The sequence below is a fragment of the Onychostruthus taczanowskii genome, unplaced genomic scaffold, assembly GCF_017590055.1.
Source record: "Onychostruthus taczanowskii isolate IOZ18803 unplaced genomic scaffold, ASM1759005v1 scaffold1, whole genome shotgun sequence".
Taxonomy (NCBI): domain Eukaryota; kingdom Metazoa; phylum Chordata; class Aves; order Passeriformes; family Passeridae; genus Onychostruthus; species Onychostruthus taczanowskii.
Genome location: NW_024496525.1, coordinates 30,268,438 through 30,292,124, shown reverse-complemented (window position 1 = coordinate 30,292,124; position 23,687 = coordinate 30,268,438). Strand labels below are relative to the sequence as shown.

The 23,687-nt window shown below is 39.0% G+C and overlaps 1 protein-coding gene across 6 annotated transcripts in view; it reads right to left on the bottom strand.

Moving 5' to 3' along the window:
- WDR20 (WD repeat domain 20) overlaps positions 1-23,687 on the bottom strand; it is a 45,999-nt gene that overhangs the window by 21,978 nt on the left and 334 nt on the right. The window lies entirely within an intron of this gene.

The window sequence follows — 23,687 nt, the reverse complement described above, 5'->3', positions numbered from 1 at the left end:
GTGTTTAATCACACTCCTTGACAGATGTTATTTCTTCCTGTATCTTTTCCTAACTTACATTTGCAGCTTTCTGCAAATTTTACTTGAATGAAATGTGTCACACATTACAATTCTTTCCAAGCTGAAAACATTGCCAAGATATTAAATTAATTACTTTATTAATTTATTCCAGGTAATTTCAATTGTATTCATGAAAAGGCTTCCATTAGATACTTAATAGCATTTAATATTACATTTGCAGGACACTGGCCTTCAATGGGTCATAGCTGTAAGCGACATTGAGACAAAATAGTGAAGCATTTAATAAAAATTTTACTGCCAAAAAATCCTCTTAAGAAAATCTCTCTTGTCCAGAGAATTAATTGATCTTGAACAGCAGATTACAGATTGGCTATGTATGTACAGCTCTAGTGCACAGTAAAAGAGAAGACACACAAGAACCAAGACAATGATGTACTTTTGAAAACAATTTCCTCAGTATTTCTGGAGCTTGGAATTTGTAACTGACTACCTGTAACTTGCTATCTCTTCCACATCTTGCTCTCCAGGGATTTAATGGTCCTTGGTCTAGAAACAGAATGATTTGAGAAAGCTGTGCTTAATGTTTATGTTATAATGCTGTACAGGTAACAGAAGAAATCAACTCTTAGAATTATTACTAAGTGAGTTTCTTTGAACTTCACAGATGCTCTTTAAAATCTGGCTGAAAAAAGAGGCAAGGCAACCCCTGCTGGAGCTCTCTGCTTTACACAATCTCCTGTGAATAGGACAGAACCCTCCCCGACTTGCTCACTGCATTAGCAAGGACAGGAAAACTAAACTTGTTTATTCTTCCTCCATGTCTGCGCTGGTCTCCTCCTCCCTCCTGCAGACATGCCGAAAGGCAGGGACCGCTGAGGAACGCAAGAAAGCAGAGCTACCCCAGGCACTTCTGTAGAATTTTCTGGCCAACTCCATTCCTTGTTTCTGTACAAGTTTCTGACAGAAATACCAGCATCAATACTTCACACTCTACTTTATTAACACAGGAGTGGACTTCCAGATTTTTTTGGTTTTATAGCCCAAATACAGATCACTTAATATTAGCAACAGAATAATTTGTAGTTACATCACTGTTGTTTCAAGCTGATCTGATCTCAGAGCTGACCCTGCTTGGGGCAGGTTAGACTGGGGGCTCTCAGAGGTTCCTTCCCACCTGAATAGCCCTGGAATCCTAAGCTTAGGATCAACCAAAGCAGCAGCAACAGGGCCACTCCCAGATTACTTAACAGGTCTGGTTTGCATCATAAAGGAAATTCAGGAAGCAAAAAGCCTCCAGGAACAAGTTGGTTGTCTTTCCCTATAAAGACCACTGATGTAGGGCAAAAGTTCTGCTTAGTTTATATAAAATACACAACAAAAAGTCCAGGCAACACTTCCTGCAAGTACAAAGCCCTAAGAAAACACTCTTCAGTGCAGCCGACAGTGCCACAGCCTGTCAGTAGCAAATGGCTGCTACAAATATAACTGCACATAAGCTGACAGACTGCTGATCTGGCTTTCTCGGCAGAAAGTTTAAAGTCTGGCAAGAACTCACATCTTCCCTCCAGATACACAAACCTTTCAGGTAGTGTACAGGTCAACACATATTTGCTCCAGAAGCCCCTCCAAACACTTAAAATAGTTTAAAAGCTTCTCAGCTTTCACTTAGAAACCAAAGAGAAAGAAATAAAGAAAAAAAAAAAGGTAAAAATTCTCATTAGGATTCAATAAAAAGCCAGTAGATAATCACCATTTGTACAGTTGCCCTATTTATAGCCACAATAGGTTTCCTAAATAAATGGGAGCTGCTTTTTCCATACCTGAGTGATGTGCTTAGTTTCCAGGGTTGCATAACAGGTGCTGTGTGTGTACACAGAGTAGTTTTAAAGTCTTCTGAGCCTTGCAAAGCCATTAATGCTAAGGAAATTTTAGGTCTTTATATTGCATTCAATGTACCTTCTTTATATTAAAGTCACATTTCTAAACTTCAATAAAAATATTATTTTTAGTTTTCCATTTCACATTTGACTGATCTTCCAACTCCATGAACTGAAGCATCAATAGCTTGCCACTCACAATACTGTTCTTCATAAATGGGTTCCTGAATCTTTGCAGAAGGTTTTTTAAAAGTTACAAAGCACTTGATTAAATGCTGAACAGGAACACTTAAGGCATGTGACAGTTTCTAGGATACTCTGTAAGAACAGCTCTGCTAGTAAAACAGGGACACCAAGTAATTTTATTTAACCTAATTTTTTTTCAAGTGCTCCACACAATTCATCCATAACAAAGTCTTAAAGATCAATTTTGTACAAAGCCGCTTGCAAATTTGGGAAGCTACTTGATATTCTTCTCCCTTCTAGATTTAATTCCCACTTGGGGCCATACAAGACATACATGACTTTTGAAAGGAGAAAAACATTACTTAACAAGATTTAAGCATTTATTCATACAGCAGACAACTGTGACCACCTACATTTAGAGAAAAGCCCTAGACCAGATAACTGGACATAAATCCATATTTAGGCAGAGATCAGTGCAGTTTTCTGAAGGATCCAATAAAATAATCATATTCTGTTTCCAGAAGAATTACTCTAAGCATTCAAACAGAGCAAAGAGCACGCACTGGTTTGAAATAAATCTGTGTCATGTTAACTGAACCGATGGTTATATAATTGACAAGATCAAGAAAGTAGATGTGAACACCATAAAGAATGCACATAAAGGACTGTTTGATTTACAGCTTATCATAACAATGTTAACTCCATTTTAGTAAGGTCATAAACCAAAACATTTCTGTGGTTACAGTATAGGTCAGCACATTCTTTTGAAAGTTGTCTAAAGTGAAAGCACCAGACTACCAATAACCCTAGAAAAAGTAGATATTTTTATTTTTAAAAAGTGTTCAAAACCTCAGAAGAGCAGACTCAGAAAGAAATTTGTTTTCAAGTCCTTCACAGGTGTATACAGCATCAACTTACTCTTCATTTTTAAGATGAGCAAAGGGCACTAAAACAGTACAAGAATACTAACACATTTGAATTACTGAGGCTAAGGGAAGTTGAAACAAGGTTTTGAACCCCTCCACACAAAAATCCCTCTGTCTTCTGAGCACAGAATGCTGTTGCTGCCTCCACCTGTCATAACCCAAGAGAGGTCTGAAGTCCCTGAAACTGTTCCTTTAGAAAATTAAAGCATCTTCAGTTCAAGATGTTACTCACTTGGTTCAATTTTCACCCATGCTGACACTGCTTCTTTAGAGTGGAAGACCAAAAAACACACCATTTGTGACAGTGCTGTTCAAAGAGCCAGGTCAGACCCAAATTGTTCTAATGAACTGACCATGACACAGGTCTTCAGAGCACACCCTGGTCAGTCCTGACACAGTCTGAGAGCTCTGCATCTCCAAGAGAAACCCAACATCCTGCCCACTCCACAGAGTTAACCAGCAGCACTTCAAGCAACTCCAGCATCTCCAGCTGCACTATAATCAAACCACTAAAGCTTCAGCCAAGTGACAGGACACTAACTTTTCAAAAGGTGTTTGTTTCTCCATATTTAACAAAGTTTATATTACACCTGCAGAAGAAAACCTGCTCCCTTTGCTCACTAAAAGCACTTGAATTACACAATTTGCACAACACTGCTTTACTATGAGACAAAAAGAATACATGAGCTTTAACTTGCTCTCGACCCTCCAACCAATCCCTCAGAAACCCATGCTGAAGATGAGCTAACAAAAGGTATCCCACAGTTCCTCCTGCAAAGTTCCCCTCATTGTGGGTGCCAGTTAATGACATGATCAACTCAGATAGAAATTGAGACTATGACTCCAATGTTCTGCATTTGGTCACACTAAATCTGTAAACAGGCTAATTAAACAACTCTGAATAAAGTCACTGTATCACACATTCCCAACAGACATGAACTGAATTAGATGTGCTATTTTGGTTTAAGCAATTACTTGCCTTTTTTTTATTAAGAAGAAGGGAGAAGAAGCTCTGATATCAGCACTATTGTCTCTTCTCAGTGCCTGGTCTGCAGAACTTTGGCTCTGCTGTAACTTCTTAGCCTGCTGGATAAACTCTCCAGCAGAACCCTGATTCAGAATCACGTATGTTGTGCATGTGATGCAGACACCTTCCTCCTCCTCTCCCCCTACTCAGCTCTTTTTAAGAACATATGCAAGAAAGAGATCTCACTGCGCAGTTTTAAGTTCAAAATAATGATCTCTCAGGGTATTTATAAACCATGGGTGACAGGTCACATTTTTACACTGGTTTCCCCCTCATTGGTTTAACAACTAAGACACTGATTTAAGTCATAGCACAGACATACTTCATAATCATGGACTCCAAACTGGACTTTTGTGCCAGGACTTTTTACTCCAGTACTCCATTTCTTCAACAGTGGGCAGATATATGTGCCAGAAGTTAACTCATGAAGTCAGCTGCATTAATGGATTATTGTCCATCCTAGATTTCTTTCATGAAGCCATTTATAATGCAAATATGGACGTTTAATAACACAGGATTTTTTTTTACATTAACTACTGTATGGAATTGAAAAAATTGCCAGATTTTAACTCCCACTTCCCGTTCAATATTCACTTATATTACAGAAGCAAGGTACCCTGATGAGTTAATATACGGAAAAAAGTGTAATTTCTGAATTTTGTTCCCCTCTGATTTTACTGAACACCACCATGTTCCCAAGAAGAGACAATGTCATCTAATACTCCTCATATACACTGCACATATATTGATTACTAGAGTAAGCAGTCCTGTCCTCAGTATTTACACAAAAGCTTTCAGATGGCACAATTTTCACCACTTCTCTGAATATCTCTGAAAAAACATATTTTTACAGACCTATAAGAGATGGACCTACTGATCTATACAATGCTGTATGATTTATTCAATTCTTGTTGCTAATATCCCTCTCCATTCCATTTCTTAAAGAAAGAAACATTTATTAGAACTCCAGTACTGATCACTTTTATGTGTCATATGTACCAATCAGTTATATATGTCATATGTACTCAAGTACAATCACCAATATCAATCCACTCTTCTTGTGTAGTAGCTCCAAACTCACTCAAGTATTTTCCTCCACTGTGTGCCACCAAGAGATGAATGGGAACACACACTGCTGCTCACTCAAGTATCCTAACTGCATCTCCCAAGTTTCTTACAGTTGCCTCTTGCCAGTTAGTCAGTCAAAACAGTCCAACTTCTGCTGCTCTTCCCCTTTCACTTCTTTTCCTGAAGTTACAGATATACCACATAACTAGAAACTACCATGCTAAACTTAGTGGGATGAAAACATTTTATTTACTGTGGCTAATCAGTGGCACAATTCTTCTCTTCCTGTGGCTTCTAAATTCTTACTTTCCTTTGAGTTAAGCCCTAGTATAATCTTCCAGATGTTTTCACATTCCACTTTTGTTTTAATTAAAAAGTGTTCTTTTTAAAAGTAAGTCATTTTTAAAGAGGTCAGCAAAAAGCAGACTAACCTGTAATTCAATATAACAGTTACTGTTCACAACAAGAACTCCTGAACACCATTTCATAAACTGTTTGTTCCATCACCTCCAACATTTCACATTCCAGTAACACTACTTCCCAGTTATAACGACAGCAAGCCTCCCTTCCCAAGAGACCATGTGTTATAAAGACAGAGGCAAATTCATCATAGTTTCTCAGTAATAACCTAAACTGCTTTCCCTGAGCCTCAACTGCCTACCATAATCTCCAATCCATGTTATGCAATGCATAAAGTGATGAGGTAGAGTCACATGTTAGGGTAGGTGCTCATGATCACAGTGCCCAATGCCAGCTCTAACCTTGATCTTCAGGAAATCTTTAGTAGTGTCTCCCTCAGGGTGCCCAATGCCAGCTCTAACCTTGATCTTCAGGAAATCTTTAGAAGTAGTGTCTCCCTCAGACCACAGATTGGCTTTCTCTGTAACAGCTTCCCTTTGGGATGAGACTTTGGAGAAGATACATGGAAATATACATACTAGTTTACATTCAGAAAGAGAAAAATAACTGCATGATTTGCATGTGACCATACCTATGGAAAGCAAGTCACATGCAAAAGGATCAGATTTTGCCACAACATCCTGACAGGACTACAATACCAAACACTGTGTTCACAGTAAGCTGATTACACAGGGAACCTATCAAACTGAAAATCACCCCATTAAAATACTCACATAAAGACCTTGGTTACAGATAACAAGCCTTAAGAAAAACTACTGTGAGAAAGTGAATTAAATATGCCAAGATCTTTAATATAGACAAGTAATGAAAGGATACATATGCAATTGGAACAGAGACAAACCATTAATACAGAGATCATATATATACATATACATATTATATATATATCATACATATATATACATTTATATATACATATCATACATGTGTGATCTAACACACATATAATCACTAACACAGACAAATTTTAGAGAGACAAGACTGAGTCATCTGTGAAACAAGGCATTGCACACTGAAAATATGTCAACCTTGATTACAGTACTTAAGTAATTCAATTCCTCTGTCTCCAAGAGGCTACTCTATTCACTCAATGCCCTTACAGTTACAGGGCAAGCCAACAAAGAATCTCACTCTTCCCTGCTTGTGAATATTGCCTCCTTTGTGCAAAACTCTGGACTGGCAATTAAGATCTGCTTAATAAAATAGGATTTTAAAACTGTATTCCCTGGGAAACAGACTCCAATAAATTATAAACAAGTATATTTGCTCTCTGAAGTGATTATTTCAGTTTACAAGTTTTCTTTTGTGTATCTTAGTTTCCAAACTTTGGCATGAATTTCCTACTGTGTTTGCCATGGTAACCAAGCAGCCTGAGCCTCTGCTTGAAATTCCGTTTAACTGTTTAGCATTGCATATTGATCAAGATACATTAACATCCTTAAGCACTCCAAAGAGTGAAGCAGCTATTCTCATACTGGAGAACCACCTTGTATCACAAACCTCAAAGGATTTGTGTTGTTGTTTAGAATGGCACGGTAGTAATGAAACTCCTTTGCCAAAGATGTACGTAAAAAGCTACCAAGTAAAGAGAATGCAGTCAGATGTGAGGAAAGGACTACACTCAATTCATAAGGAGCTACATTAGAACAGCAGTCTCTATCTGACACTATCTTCTTCCCTCTGAAAGAAGAGTTTGTATTCATGTCAGAAAGGAGAATTTGCTTCAGGAGTACATTTGAATGAGAAAGACTGTTTCCTGCATTAAAGCTTGCTCCCCTGGTGGAAAACTGTTCTGTTCCAGTGCAAGAGGGGCCAGGTAACTGGCAAACTTGAAGTTCCAGGATTAACACTAACAGGGCAAAGCCAAAGCACAGCTGCTTGCTTCTTTTAGTTTCCATTTTGAAGAAAAAACTTCCTTCAAACATTTCTTTCAAACAGGATCATGAGAAAATATCTGTTTTAAGCACACTGAATCTTTTCCAATTCCTACTAAACCTGCCAAATACCTCAGCATAGTAAAATTTTATATAAAAGTAAGTAAACAGATTAGGAAAACCTGAGAAAACAGGCTTACTGCTCATATTTTTCAGTCTCACTATACCATGTGATTTTAAAAAAAAAAAAATTTAAAAAGCTGGCTGGTCACCAGTTAAAATCTCATCCTTTACTCTCCTCATGGTTTAAGACAGCATGAAATAGTTCTGACCTTCATGCCTGTTGTATAAATGGAGACTCAGAATATAGAAAACCACCTCCAAAAATTCACAAAATACAGAATCCCCTCCTAAAGCTTCCCCACAAAACTGAGATACTCTCACATCCATTTAGTTACCATTAAAAATCTCCTGCTCTTTCCATGATACCTGCCAAGTGAGCTGTACATCCATTTTTTCATTGAACATTACTGCCTCCAGCTCCTCAGTCTCTTACAGTCCTTTCCTCTCCTGATCTAAAAGCCACTAAGGTGCCCTCATTGGGTACCACAGAGAGTTGGATTTGTTCACTAAAAATAAATTGCCTTCACTCTGTTCATCTGGCTCAGCCCTAAGAAGATTCTGGGGGAAACATTCTGCCTCTTGTTAAAACCTATTCTGTACTTCCCTTAGGGTCACAGTATTTTCATTCTAACTGATTACAGCAGGGCTGGTCAAAAAGCAGGATAATTCTAAACTAATAGTAAATTTTGCATGATTGGGATTTGTGGAAGATCTGGTAATGTTTCATACATCCAGGGAAGGTTTTGTATTATTTATTCTCTCCCTTCTTCCCTCTCTTCTTCTAGTGTGACAAAAATGATATTTAGTGACTTATTATTTTGCTCAGAAAATTAAAATCACAAACCTCTTTCTCCAGTTTTACATTAGACACCATCCTCTTTTAGCATCAGGAGTTAAAAATCACCTTCAACACAAGCAACCAGAATTTCTTGCAATATTAAAGCCATCTTCTCAATGCCTAGTACAATGGCACTAAAGACCTTCTTTATTTCCATTGTAAACCCCATTTGATACCTCTCTGGATTGCATTTATGTCCTCCAGCCTTCAACAGCTGTATCACAAGCTGGCTCAGCTTATAATCAACACTACACTCTGAGTATCATCTTCTCAAAGTTTTATTGCCGAAGCAAAAATTCCCTATGGATTTTCTCAATGATTTTTCACTTCATCTATGGTTGTGATATCAGCTTGTTTCTCCTTATGAAGTAACTCTGATTATGAACAGTGATGCTCCCAAAGTCACTACGGGCACCATGTACGTGCTCTTGCTTCTCTGTATCAGTGTCACCAATTCCATTATTTCCAAAACCACTCCTAGAAGACCTCAACTTGAAGGTCTCTTCCCAATGGTTGTCTCAGATAAAAAGAACTTAGCTTTTAATCCTCTCAACATTTTAACAGAATTTCCAAGTTCTAAAATTCCTTCATTTTTAATATCTAATATATGGATCTGAATTTCCCCTTCATTCAAGGACACAAACTTAGTAAGTTACAACTCTCCTTTACTACCAAAGTGTTACACTACAAAGGCTGAGCACCTGAACTTCAAATAAAGCTGGCTGTATATACATGCCACACATTCATGTTTTCCCACCACAAGGACATAACATTTTAGTTTCAGTGAAACAAAAAAGAATCCCTAACACAGAAGTCTATAATGTAAGAGTTTCAAAAGCTAAAACTGAAAGGGGATTTGTTGTTGTTCTTGTTGTTGTTGTGGTGGGGTATGTGTTGAATTGCACTCCTGCATGTTTTTCTCCATCTGAATACAATCCAGGATAAGCCTTGCAAAAATACCTGCCTGTCACTCAGCCAAAGGCAGTCAGAAGGTTTTTAGCAGGAATTTTCACTGTTAGGAATAGAGTGAATTAAAAAGCAACTGATTTCAGAATAGCATAGAGCATTCCAAATATTCACAGGCACTAAATAAAGTTTGTGCTGGAATACTACTTATGGACTGTCACAAGCTATGTGAAGAACACATCAACTTCTGTAAAGGCTGGAGGGCATCGAAGCACATATTTTAGTCTCCTCACTTTTGAGAAACTGAGAAAGCAAAGTGTACTGTAACAATTATCTCTTTCCTTAACTACACTTCATAATTAAGTTCTGCAAGTCTCACCTAATATTTATGCTTAGTTAACTATAATTCAGTTCTCAACAGTTATAATTTAGTACCTTATAACAGATTCATAGCTCTAAAGTAAAAAAGTAATAGTTACCTTTCTGATCTCCCTCTTGCTCCTTATTCTCCAGAGGATCCCTTTATTTCCTCCTACAGTCTAGTCACACTGTTGCCTACACTTGTAATCAGTCTTTCTCACCTGTTTTTAACACTGAGTGAGGCATAATTCAGATGAGCTTAACAGAGATAAGAATACATGTACTAGATGTACAAAATAAATTAAAATAAGGAAAATAGGTATGTAAATATCAAATTGATTCCAAGTAAAACCACACATTCTAGCACAATTCAGCAGCTCTTCTCATTCAGTTCATACACTCAGTTGCAATACTTATTAAACACTTAGTAAGTTACTTTCACTGGGAAATTGTTTAAATTGGCCCAGCTCTGCAAGCAAAACTGGTTAAAAAATCATACCTGTTAAAGGCAACACTTATTTAAATGAGAGCTGGCAGACTGCTGTTAGATGGCACCCAAAATATGGAACAAACTGGAAACATTGCATGACTTAATGGCATCGTCATCTCTGAGTGGATCACCTCCTCCCCTGCACACACACAAAAGTTACCTGACCTGTTGGACCAGTGTTCCAGTCAGTCACTCATTCAAAGCCATTACTTTCACTTTACCTTTGAATCCTGGTTTTTTTTTCTCTTCTAAAACAATGGTATGGTTTTGTTACAATTTTGGAAAAATGCACTTGTGCAACACCTATCAGCAGCAAACACTGAGGCTGACTGACAAAAGCAAAAACTGCTTTTGTTTTTTCTTTCACGGATCAGACATCTGAGGTGTATTTAAAATACTTAACAAAAAACTAAGTGTCCTGTTAAAAAAACAAGATCAAGATACTGTAGCTTCATCACTTAAGTTGTTAAAATTTCACCTCCTCTAACTTTAAAAACATCAAAATATAGTAACACAAGTTGGCTTTATGAGTGTGTTCTATGGCAAAAAAACCCCAAACACCTGCAGTGCCTTGACAAAACCCTAATGTTTTCCAATTTTAAGAGTGAAGATTAAAGTAGAATACTCCTGTTTAAAGGTATTTAGAAGTATTGAAACCAAAAAACAAATAAAGTGACTTCAAACACAAAAAGAACAAATTAAAAAAAAAGTCTGGCTGATTCAGGGAATCAGCATTACAACTTATCTAAAATGATTTACTTGAAAATTGCAAGCTATTATATGATCACCATTATTATTAAGTCAGATGAGGTTTAATTTCATGTAGACTTGTCAACAGGCAGAAGTGAAACAGAAATTCATACTGCATAACAGTATATTTGATATAACTCCATTCATTATACTAATAACATACAGGCAAATAGTTGCAGGTTGAGTTTCCACCAGTCTACCACACTGGTATCTATCTCAGAAAGTTTCTTCCATTTCTTTTTCAGCTCATAAAAGGAAAAGTTATTTCTTTACGAAGAAAAAAAAAAATTAAAAGGCAAGAGCAGCAAAAGCTGAGGATTATCCATTGCTATAATAAAATAATGTTTTAGTCCAACAATGTAAACTCAGTGCTTGGAAGAAAAAATACCTGGTAGGGAAAGCAGTCTGAATAATTGTACCCTGCATTGCCCTGTTGCTATAGAAACTTATTTCACTGTAGCAGTTAATTGCTAATCAATTTATAATTTTTCATTACAAAGCTCAATAGAAGTCAAATGGAACACTGTCACATCTGTCCAGCAAGTCTAAATTATGTCTCTTCTGGCTACTGTTGGATTTTGTAAACCCTACAGGAATGCTGGACATTTTTGATACAGAGTTTTTATCAGTAATTCCATCATGTTGCAGCATGTTAAGAAAATATTACTAGAACAAAGCCCGAATTACTTTAGTACTAAAAATAAGATGGAGATGGCTCTTATCCTAAGAACACCAAAACAGTCCCACAGAAGTTACATGAATAAAATACTGCACAAATGTATAACCTGTGTTCCAAATCCAGGATAAGGCCCACTGGTTTATGCTTTTTGTGGTCATGTACAGTAACAGACAGATGAAATAACATATTTGCTCTAACTATTGTCCTGCAGTTGTTAATTCACAATGCATCTTCCTTCTGGGGCTGAGGACATTTCATTACAACAAAATGAAAAGTGTTGCAAAACAAACACAGCTACTAGCAAGTAAGTATCAAATCCCCAAAACAAATGTAGGGAATTCTGATTTCCCACAACCCCATGTGCACAAGTTCTAGGATATTACCCAGTCTGAAAAGTAGAATCCTCCTTCAGGACTTTTAGAACAAAAGGCAGTATGTTCCAAATTCAGGCACCAGCTTTCTCAATAAAAATATTTCTTTTAAAGTAAGCAAAGTATTAAGAGATTTTAAGTAATAATAAGTGTTGTCAGTTTCACTGGTATAGATGTTATGTGGAAAAAAACCAAAACCTTTTGCCTGTATTAATAATTTTCTTTTCAAATTACCATCAAAGGTCTAAAAGTATTCCACATACCAAATGGTCACACAACACTGTCTCTTTCCTCAGGGTGATTTCTGTCTCAAGCGTAGGAGGCAGTGATCAGACTGTCTATTGTCACCGAGAGACTGCAGAGACACCGTGCTGCCCACTGAGGGGCCACATGTCAGGCATTTTGCTCAAGGTCCTCCCAGGAGACTGTGAGGACACCCAACACAGCCCAGCTACTGAATCATCCACCCACGGATAGGGGCATACTAATACCAGGCACACTAGGGAACTCTGCTGTCAAAAATTATCCTACCTTTAACCACCACTGATGTTTGCACGCTGTCCAAATCTAAACTCTCCTTTGTACGAATTTGCGTTGCAAGTGCCACAGCTGCAAGATAACCTACTAACCAGGGGAGAGAAATAAAGAAAGGGTTCCCAGATGAGAGAAGAGAAAGCACAGCAAAAGCTGTCTCTAGGCTCCTAAGGCTGGGTTTCTCCAGGACCTGATCCTACCAGCATTCCCCTTTGACTCTGTCTTATGTACACACAATGCTTCCATCAGTTTAGGACTAACAAAAGGCAACACAGAGATTAACCAGATCAATGCCAGTCCAACATGGTTTTGCAGGTGTGTGGTGAGTTGACCCTGGCTGGATGCCAACACCCACCAAAGATGCCCTATCACTCCCAACTGGACAGAGGAGAAAACAATATAGTGAAAGGTTCATGACCTAAGGACTGGAAAAGATCACTCACCTATTATCGTCATAGGCGAAACAGACTCAACTTGGGGAAATTAACTGAATTTATTACTAAGAAAATCAGAGCACAATAATGAGAAGTAAAAACAAACCTTAAAACTACCTTCTCCCCACTCCTTCCTTCTTCCTAGCTCTACCTCCTCCCCAGCAGCATGGAGACAGGGAATGGGGGCTGCAGTCAGTTCATCACACGTTGCTCCTACCACTGCTCTGAGAGAGGAATCCTTCCCCTGCTCCAGCATGGGGTCCCTCCCACAGGACAGAGTTCTCCATGAACCTTTCCTATCCGAGTCCTTCAGGCACAGCCTACTCCAGCACGAGTTCCAAGTCCTACCTGCTCCACAGGGGCTCCTCCCTCCATGGGTCCACAGGTCCCCGCCAGGAACCTGCTCCAGCCTGGGCCTCCTGCAGGTTCACAGCCTCCTCTCAGGTATCCACCCGCTCTGATGTGGGTCTGCTCCAAGGCTTGCAGGCGGATCCCTGCATCCCTATGGGCCTCCACGGGCTGCAGGAGCACAGCCTGTCTCACCATGGTTCTCACCACAGGCCATAGGGAAATCTCAGCTCTGACACCTGGAGCATGTCCTGCCCCTCCCTCTGCAGTGACCTTGGTGTCTGCAGAGCTGATCCTCCCACACGTTCTCACCCTGATCTTCTCTGGCTGCAAATACATCTGCACAATTGCTTTTCTCTCCTTAAACCTAGCATCACAGAGGCGGTAGGACCATTCCTGATGGGCTCAGCCTTGGCCAGCAGCAGGTCCATCCTGGGCTTCTCACAGCAGCTTCCAACAGAAGCCCCCCAGAGCCCGGCCACACCAATAGGTGTTACCGATTGTTCACAGGGAACAGAGCCCTCAGAGCGCAGCACACCGAGCACTGAGCAAGCTGCCACTGGAATGCTGCAGTAGCTCATTGGCAAACAGTACTCTGTCACTCTAAAAATGAGAAGTATGGATCACCTTGGGCATCACTAAAGGCATCTTAACCTGGGCATTTGTTTGAGTTCTTTAGAACAGTTGTTTGCCCCATCTTTCTGATTTAGAAGTGCTAACATGTGCCCACGCTTAACCATCCCAGCTCCATCTAGAGAATTTACAGAGGCAGCATTTTGGCTAAAACACAGAACTACACTTGAACAGTCACTTCATTGGCACAGAAGCTATTCTGCCAACGCTGTTAGGTCAGAAACATCACCTGGAACAGCATCTTAAAACTCTAAAGGTGTTAGCAAACAGCTCATGACACCCAGAAGTTATTCTGTACAAGGGACCACAGTGGCACTGCTGAAGGCAGGAGAGGCCATCCCCTGTGTTAAACTGATGCCAGTGTAACTGGACAGATGCCTTCAGAGGGGAGGGAGCATAAGTTCACACTGAAGTAAAAGCAAGACATTTCCTCAAGTCACCTGTTGAGATATACAGCTCATGCTATTAAGTAGCAATAATTCTCTAGTCAATACAAGCACCTCACTTTTACAAGCTGCACCCTGTATTTCTGAAATTCTTCTTTGGAAAAAAACCTCCTGGATCAATATACCACACTGAACAGGCACATTTTAAAAAGTTATTATTTAGTTATTTATGGACAGTAAAGTAATAATTTGAACTGACACAAAATGACAATGCAAAATGGGCTGCAAAACAGGTAAGAAATACAGCATTTGGCAGTAGATGATATCAAATTTCAGAAGTGGTATTGCCTAATCATGCAACTATTCCTGCCTTCATAAATTATTATTTTAAAGACAGACCCTCTTGACACCTTAAGTGCAAATGGGTAGCTATTGAAGGTCTCTGGTCCACTCCCTCACTAAAAAGGCTGAAGAAAAGCAACCTTTAGAAATACTTTAATTTAAAAATGAAGTCTGAAAAGGAAATCAAACTGTTTGCTATTCTGTAGGAAAGGGAAAAATCTGAAGAAAAAAGCACACTAAGCCTTCACCTATGGCTTCACAATACAGTATTAAACTGATGTTAAGAGATAGTATTTTCCATTCAAACCACTAAAATAAGCAAATACAAACATCTAGACTATAATTTACATCTTAGTAACGTGACTTAAAAAACAAATCATAGTAAAATTATTTTTCTATAGTACTGACAGTTACCAATAGAAAACCAGAAAAATCAAGACAACAAAAGTAATCCTTTACAACTTGTGCCAAAATTTCATTTCAATGATAGCTTCAAACATGTATCACAGTCATGCTCCAATATCTACCTCAAATATCAAGAAAATCTCCACAAAACCTTTCTAGAAGTCTTAAAAGAACTATACAAAAAAATCCCTAGAAATAAACTGCCACAGTTAAAAGAGGATGAGACTACAACTTTTAGGACTCTGTATTTGTTATGGTTACATTTGTAAGATAGGAAAGGAAGACATTTATTTTACCCAGATCCACAGAGTTATCCCTGTCACTGTAGCCCTGGGCAGGCCAAAGTGTCCTTAAGGCACTGTTCAAATGATTTCTTTCACCAGATTTGTGGGTTTTTAATACACAGTTCAATGTACATTGGTATCCATTCTCTCTCCTGTTGTCATTGCTCCCCCTTTCTTTAGCTAAAAGGGAGAATTGAAACCATAAACTTGAGTTCTCTCCAACTTTCACATCATATCACTTCCCTGAAAAAAATATATCTAAAACTCCTGGGGATAACTAAGTTTGTTCATAACATGCAATGTTTTCTCCCTATACCAGCATGCTCCTAAACTAAACTTCTTGCTTAGACTAGTATTTTGTCTGACATAGCACTTCACAATCTCTAGTAGTACAAAAATTACACTTTAAACCAACAACTTCTTAATACAGTCACCTTCTAATCACACATGGAGTTAAAAAGCAGTAATAAAAAATTATAAATATTATTTTTTACCATTACAGCCACATGTAAACATTATGATTAACTCATGAAATTAAAGAACAAATACATCTGGTAAACCAAAAGTGAAATCAATTTGCAGAAAGTATCTATTAGAGATCTGTCATTCCATTATGAACAGCTGGACTGAATAATGCAGAAGAAATCCCATCACAAGTTACAACACTGCCACTGGAAAGGTTTCAGTTGCAGCAGCTGGTGGTCCTGCCCACAAAGACCAGGGGGCTGCACCCAGTGCCCAACAGCTGCTCAGCAGGAGCCAAACAGGCAGCAGCAGCTGCTTCAGTCATAAGGGGAAGAAATGGTGGGATGCAGATGCTAAAAAATGGGCTGTCTATTCACTTGGGCCTAAAAGTGGAGTGAAAGAAGGAAAGAAAAATACTCCATTTCCCAGAAGGACAACATGAAATATTATTACTTAAAGAATAGCACATTTGGTGTTACTGTTTCTTTTCCTTAAGCCTTCTAAGAGGAGAGATAATGGAAATATTAGGCACTATTTTGCACTAAATGGCACCACTTTCAAATCATAATTTGTCCAAATGTGTCAACTCATAACCATGACAACTGGATAGCAAGTGGCCTTTTGGTACACTTCCTTTACAAGAAAGTAATTCAGATGGGTCCCTTTAGCCAGAAAACTGCAATAATACTTCAAACTAGGGCATTAAATTTTATTCTAGAATGTCAAACAAGACAATTATGGCTGGCAATCCTCTCAGAGGTGGGTCTAGGCAGCCTTTAATTAGAGTTTGAGGCACCTTCAATGTACATTTTAACTATTAACAGTTAACTATTTAACTGTTTTGCAGACTCACAGATGTCAATGTATAATGCAAACTCCCCGTCATTTAAGCACATAGCACAACACTTTTCTAAATATTCTGACAAAGCTGTCCCATAAAACTTTCCAAAGGCACAGAAGTGTTTGTTACAAATGACCCCTCTTTGCATCTGTGAACCATTATGACTAAAATTTTGTCAATCTGCAAAGAATAAGTGCCACAATTATCGGCTTTACGCTAAATTAATTTCCCCAGCTGAATTCGAGTAAGTGCACTCTTACCACAAATGCACTTCAATAAAAAAAAAAAAAAACCTCCAAAATTATAACTGCTGTGGCAAAAAACCCCCAACCAAAGACACACACAAAAACTCACTGCCTATAAAATACTGCATCCCAGTGTGGGGGTTTGGCCAGCACAGCCCAGCATTCACTGTCAAACACGCCATGCAAACAAGCAGCCATAAACAAATGAACTCTTACCTCAGAGCAATCCTTCAGCCAGCACAGTGCAAGAGCTCACTCAAGTCAAACAGCTGTGATATGGGCTTGAAGCACAGGCTAGGACAAGAAAAAGCACCACAGACTAATACCACTTCCTACATAAAAATCATCCTGCAAGCTCTGTCAACCATAGTTACTTCATCTTCCTCCAGAGCAAGAAACATTTAACAGTGTAACTGTCATTTTAAAGCTTTTTAGTCTTTTTATCTTACTCTAGCCAGTCCCAGCTGCTCTGTATAAGCCTCATAACAAAATTAAACACTGAAAGCTACCTACACATCTGTAATCTACATTAACTCTTCACTGTTTTCTTCAGCAGTGTTGATGAAAAAATAAGACATTACTAAAATTCTACCTTTCAGGAAAGACTACAGGAGTATTTGTAGCATGTCTGTCAGACCCTAGTACAGCCCAGCTAGAATTAGGATAGTACCTATCTACATCACAAAACTCAAAGTGGTAAATAGATCCACCCATTAAAGACCTGAACCAAATTTCCAAGAGGCTCTCAAATACCCTCACAACCACAGATCAAGAGGTAAAGGACTGCTGATCTAGCCACAATACCTCCATGGGACCAGCTAGTCCAGTCCCAATATAACAACTATTATCCAACACAAAGGGAAGAAAAAAGCAGCAAGAAATAAAGGGATTTTTTGAAAAAAGAAATCTACAACACCCTTTTAAAGAGCGACACAATAGAGTCACATCCAAAACACCTGAGAAATGTGAAACATCAGTAGCAAATCCAACACATGGGTTTCAAGTTCCATGAGAGATTTTCCTTAATAGACGAGAGTACAAATCACAAATTGGTGACTATCATCAAGACTGGAAGGATTTGTTGCATTATGCAGCACAGAACTGGAAATAAAACCACTCTAATAATCTTAATAGAACAAAATTCAATGAAAATGCTACATGGCATTTATAAACATCCACAAAAATCAAGGCACGGATAAAAATGGAGAAAAGCAGCAATATGATAAGAAACAATCCAAGTGAGTCATCACTATAAGGAGGATTCAAAAATGTCAACACTATTCAATATGTTAGCAAGAATATTAAAAGACAGACACAGCAAGCAACAATTCTCCCTTGCTCTGTACTGAAGTCACAGTGCAAGCACTGGGTCTAGGTCTAGTTTAAGTACCACTAATAACAGATAACAGAAGCTGACAGAGGAGAACAATGAAACATTTGGAACTCATGAGCTGAGAAGAATGGTTTAAAGAGCTGGATTTATTCACCTTAGGAAAACTGAGTGGACAAATTAACGAGTTTTTAAATATGCAAAAACCAAAGGCAATAATCAACTGTCCAGTAATCTCTATATCCACACTAAAGAACTGCATTCAGCCTGGTTTTTTTCTTTTTTCCCTGAAGGAGAAGTTTAGTCAGATATGGGAGGAAGAAGAAAGAGAACATCAAAAATCGTTATTGAAGGAAACTGTGGAATTCTCATAACTGCAAGTGTCAGAACCAGTCACTAAGATGTAGGTATACTTCCCTCTGCTACAGACCTACTGTATCTTCCAAGATCCTTACAAACCTCAGCACTTTTATAGCTCATATATGCTTTTAAAATGTGCATGGTTTTCAGAGGTCTGACACAGCTTAGTGATCAGTATAAGTATAGAGTAATATAAATTCACATTCCCACCACATCTTGAGAAAATGTGATGGTTTTCTCCACACATCCCAGCTTCCAACCTAGAACTGCCTCACACTGCTCTTCTCAGAGCAATATGTTAAGTGCAGTGACAAATGCCACCCATTACTATTCTGTCATTGAACAAGCTCCCAGGTGAACAGTCTATAGAATGAAAGTCACCACCAAGGATAACATTCCTCAATGGCACAGCAAATCAAGCCAGACACAAAAAAAGTAATTTTGAGAACTGAAAAGGAAAGAATCCTATACATCAGTCTTTTTACTGATAAGCAGGGACTACCAGTATGCCAACTCTCAATAAAAGAAGTTGAGATATGAGATGATTTTCATCCTAGTACAAATATCAATTCCAAGACACTTGCTCAATGAAAGCTTAAAAAGATAGTCAACAAATTCTGCTCTCCATGGCTCCAGCAACCTGTGCTTATCACCTATGTATGTTTCTAATCAACAGCAATGTACTGTAATATTCCAAAGTTATTAACAGCCTGCTGCTGCTTTAGGTAGCTGCAAGAAAAAAGTCAAACTAAAGGCAAAACTTCTTGCAACAAGGTGATTTCAAAAAATGAAACAACCAATGTTAAGAAAGTCTGCCACACATTACCAAAGAGTATATAGCCAGAATTTAACCACAATGCAAAAGGTTTTCTGTCCTGTAATAAGCTAAACTATACATTCACATTTCATAACTTGCCGATATATTACGTAAAAATTAAGACTGTGCACCATGCAACACTGTTGCTAATATGTACCTGCATTGCAATGGCAGCTGCAGACTAACCTGCCCAGAGACTTTGCAACATACAGAGAATAACACATCATCACACACACAACTTCTATGAGGAAAATGCACAAGCCTTCTAGTAGGAAGGGAAAAGGACTTGATAGTTAATGTCAGCAGCAGTCTGGAAAGCCTTGCCTTGTCAGTCATTCCTAAAGCAAGGAAGATGACATAGCACTCTCCTTTTCCAGCCTAATGAATCAACTAATAAATCATTTTGCAAAGCTAGCCACAAATCATATTTAAGTCCTTCAAGACTGTCTTATAAACACAAAAAAAAAAATCAAGTAACAGCCCTCACTCCTGATTAGGGGCTGTAGGAAAAAGCAACCCACCAAGAACACCAGAGCATCATAATCTGAACAGTTTTTGAATTACGACATTATAATCTCACTCAATGAAGAGGGAAATGCCTAGAATTACAGGAAAAGCTTCCTTTAACACCTACAACTCTCTTAATCAAAATCAAGCCAACAATCAATCCTTCAGGAACAGATCATTCCAAAACTGACTTAAGGCTGAAGCAGAGGATTTATTCAGGGGAGACCTCCAAGGCAGGGGATCCAAGCAGACAGACCAGGTCACTGAAGGGGGCAGAGCCCCTCCAACCCTTTCCTTGCTGTCACTGTACTCCAAGTGCAGTGTACTAATCAACCCCAAGATGACACCATTCAACTCACCAAATCAAGAGGAAAACTGCCCAGAAAAACTGCAAGTACTTTTTGCTGCTGGTTTAGCAAGCTGAACTAGCTCAACCAGAGGCTGAGCACTGCCAAAGACAAGGAGATAGGAACACACTGCCAAGAGGATCCAGTCCATCATTTACAGCTGTCACTACAGCGGTTGAGTTCATGAAAATTTACCCCTTCTGGTTGATAAGAGATCACTGCACACATCTAACCTTAAAGCCAAAGTAAAGGAGGACTGAAAGGGAAAGTCCATTGACGCCCAGTGCAGTTAAGAACAATTACAGACTTATCTAAGCAAACCAACCACATCTCATTCCATCACAGTTTAACTTCTTACTAAACTACAGGTCCATGTCTTTATTTTTCAGTGGATCCAAATCAAAACACAGGAGTTTTCTGGAAGTCTGCATTCCTTTATAAAGACAAAGAGAGCTGCAACATTTCATTATAAAAAAATAGGGTTTTTTTAATAATGTTTTTAGTTTTTTTATAAAATAGTAAAAACTCAGGTTCCTTCTTAAAGAGGTGAAGAATGAAGTTGGGAGAAAGTACCTTTCTGCTTTGAAAAGTCTCTAGTGACAGCTTCAAATGCTGTCCAAAACTCTTGTCTCTCTACTAAACCCTTAGGATTGGAGTACAAAAAGACAACCTCCACACCACTGTCCTGGATGCCAGACCTAACTTCTCCAAGTGCCTTGGAAGGATCAAGGTTACCTGGAAACATTTTTCTTTATGCAAGTTAAATCTCCTAAGACAACACACACATCAGCAGTTCACTTAAAAAGGTGACTTAAAAACCAGATATAGCAGACACAAAGCATTTAGGATTTAAGGGAAACTAAAAGAAGAAAGATTAGCATTATTGATGTCAAGAAATATCCTTCCAAGTGGTATCTTTGACTCAATATTAGGTCATTTATTCTTAAGTGTCATTCATGGCTTAAGTGTTACTCTTCCTTAATGTGTACTGATCTGCGATGGATTACTGATGCAAGAATTATCTCAGTACCCAACAGACATGGTCACTTAAAATACGGTCCTGGTGGTTCTTTCACTCATTTTAGGAAAAATATAGCATTTTACCATCAAGAAAAGAAGTCTTAAAAACATCTTTAAAAAAAAAAAAGGAAAAAAAAAAAGAAAAAAGAAAAAGACAAAATCACAGTGAGCTGATATATTCACACAGCACAGCTTCATTAAATTCAACTCAATACTCCAGTATGACTTAGCCAGAATGAAAATCATGATCTTAAAGTAATCAGGGAAAATTTTTAAGGGATACATAAATAATTATGAACTAACAGCTAAAACTGAAGTTATCAGCACCTGTATTAAGGAGCACAAATAGGTTGGTCTCAAACCCATCAAATCCCTCTCCCCCATCCTGCTCCCAGGAACAGGAAGGAACACAGAATGTGACAGTCTGCCCAGTTTAAGGCAGAATTACATCCTGTCCATTTAGGTAACAATAGCTCTCTCCCCTTTATGATACCTACAAGATAAAACTTTTGATTCTGAAAAGTTCACATGATCAGTTGACAGGCTGTCAGCCTGTTCCTGTTTCACTTTTGTACACAGACAAAACAGTCACTTCCAACTGAAGTTCCAAAATAAATTCCAAAGCAGCAAGTATTGCAGATTTAAGTCAGACCATCTTCCCATCTCGTTTGAAGCATTTTCCTTAAAGTGAGTCAATCTATTTCAGCTCTTTCTTTAGGTTCACTTTACTAAAGTATTATAAATGCAGTATTATTTTACATAATTCATACTATAAAAGGTCATTGAGACTAATTCTGTCCTAACAATGTGTATGTTTTACTCTATTCACAGAAAAAAGTATTTCACACTGTCACAGGTGTAAATGCCTCAGAGCTCATGAGTTTACAAACTCAAATTTCTCAGTTACTTTCTATCCTACCAGTAGCTTTTAGCATCTAAAAAGATATCCAGATAGCCAGCTCAAGAAGACTTTTGTAATTTGATATAATTCTTCCATTCCTTATTGTCAACGAAGCTCCAGCCTTTAGATTTTTATTTTTCAGAAGTGTGGCAAGAGATGACTAAGAGAACTTGCAAGAGTCACATGTACCATTACTAAACTACATAAAGGCCTGCTCTGTGAGCTAAGGAGACAGAGAGCTAAGGGAGTAGCTAGTCTGCAGCTACTTTGCATGGAAAAAACAAACACAGCAAGAACCAAACACAGCAACAATTTAGGATACAGATTTTCAGAGATACTGCTCCTCAGGATACCTTGTCAAGACAGCAACTGGGTGTAAGTAGGGAATACTGTGTGATACTAAATACTCCTTGGATGCTTAAAGAAGCCATTGTCCAAGTACTATCTGAAACATACCTAGATTATTAAAATTCATTAAAGAGTGAAACTAAATACACACAGGCACACTTTCACACATAATTATACAAGACAGATCTGTTAGGTCACAGTCAACAAACAACCATGTAGACTTTAAACTCCTGCTGGTGCCGACATTTTACAGAAAGTAGGAGTGCTGGGGGCATCACCCTGGGACACAGCAGATTCAGGCATAATCCCCTGCTCATCCACGAGCTTCCTGCACAGCCTCGTGTGAGTCTCCAGCTCCCTGTGCCCTCATCCCATGCCGAATGGTGAGCTAAAAGCAGGAAGATTTCATGGTACTCACATGACGGCAGCTGAGACCCAAGCACGTAAAATAATGAACGCCCACTATTTGAAACAAAACAGAAAGCTGACATTCATCATATCTGTGTTTACATCTATCAGGGGTGACATGTGTTCACCTAGCATGGCAAATTCCGAATTGTTCCCTGAATCCCATAAAATCAAGGGTTTGTTCACAAATATGATGACCCGAGAGATCAAAAGCATGCACTGTCCTGCATCCAATGATGACAAGCAAGGAGTCTCTCTCTCTCAAGTACATCAATCTTTCTTTCCTGCAAAAGCAACTTTCTCTCTGTCAGTTATCTGACATTTAAGACTCATTTCACTGCACCGCTCCCATTCAGAAACAATTCTAAAACCAACCCACACTTGTAAGTCCTAACAAAGGCCTAAAACTGCACTGAACGCTTTAGCCATGCAACCAAAGCTAGGAAGATCCTGGAAGCAGGGATTTGACACCACCATAATCACAACAGGCATTAGTGTGTCCAGCAAATTCTGACCTGAAGCAGCAGGTGACGGAGGCCCAGGGAGGGAAAGCCAACCCTCATTCCCGCACACGGAGGGCCCAAGCGATCGCATCCCTGCACAGGGCCCACACACACAACTCCCGTCGGTGACACCGTAACTGGAGCGGCCCCGAGCACCGACCCGGCGCCGATGCGCTCACACCGCCCTCGCCCCAGGCCTGCTCTCCCCCTCCCCAGCCGCTACCTGGTTAAGCGGGAGATCGGCTGGAGCCGAGGAGCCGCCGGCCCCACGGCCGCGGGGAGCGGGCAGCGAGGGAGGGGCGGCCCGGCCTCG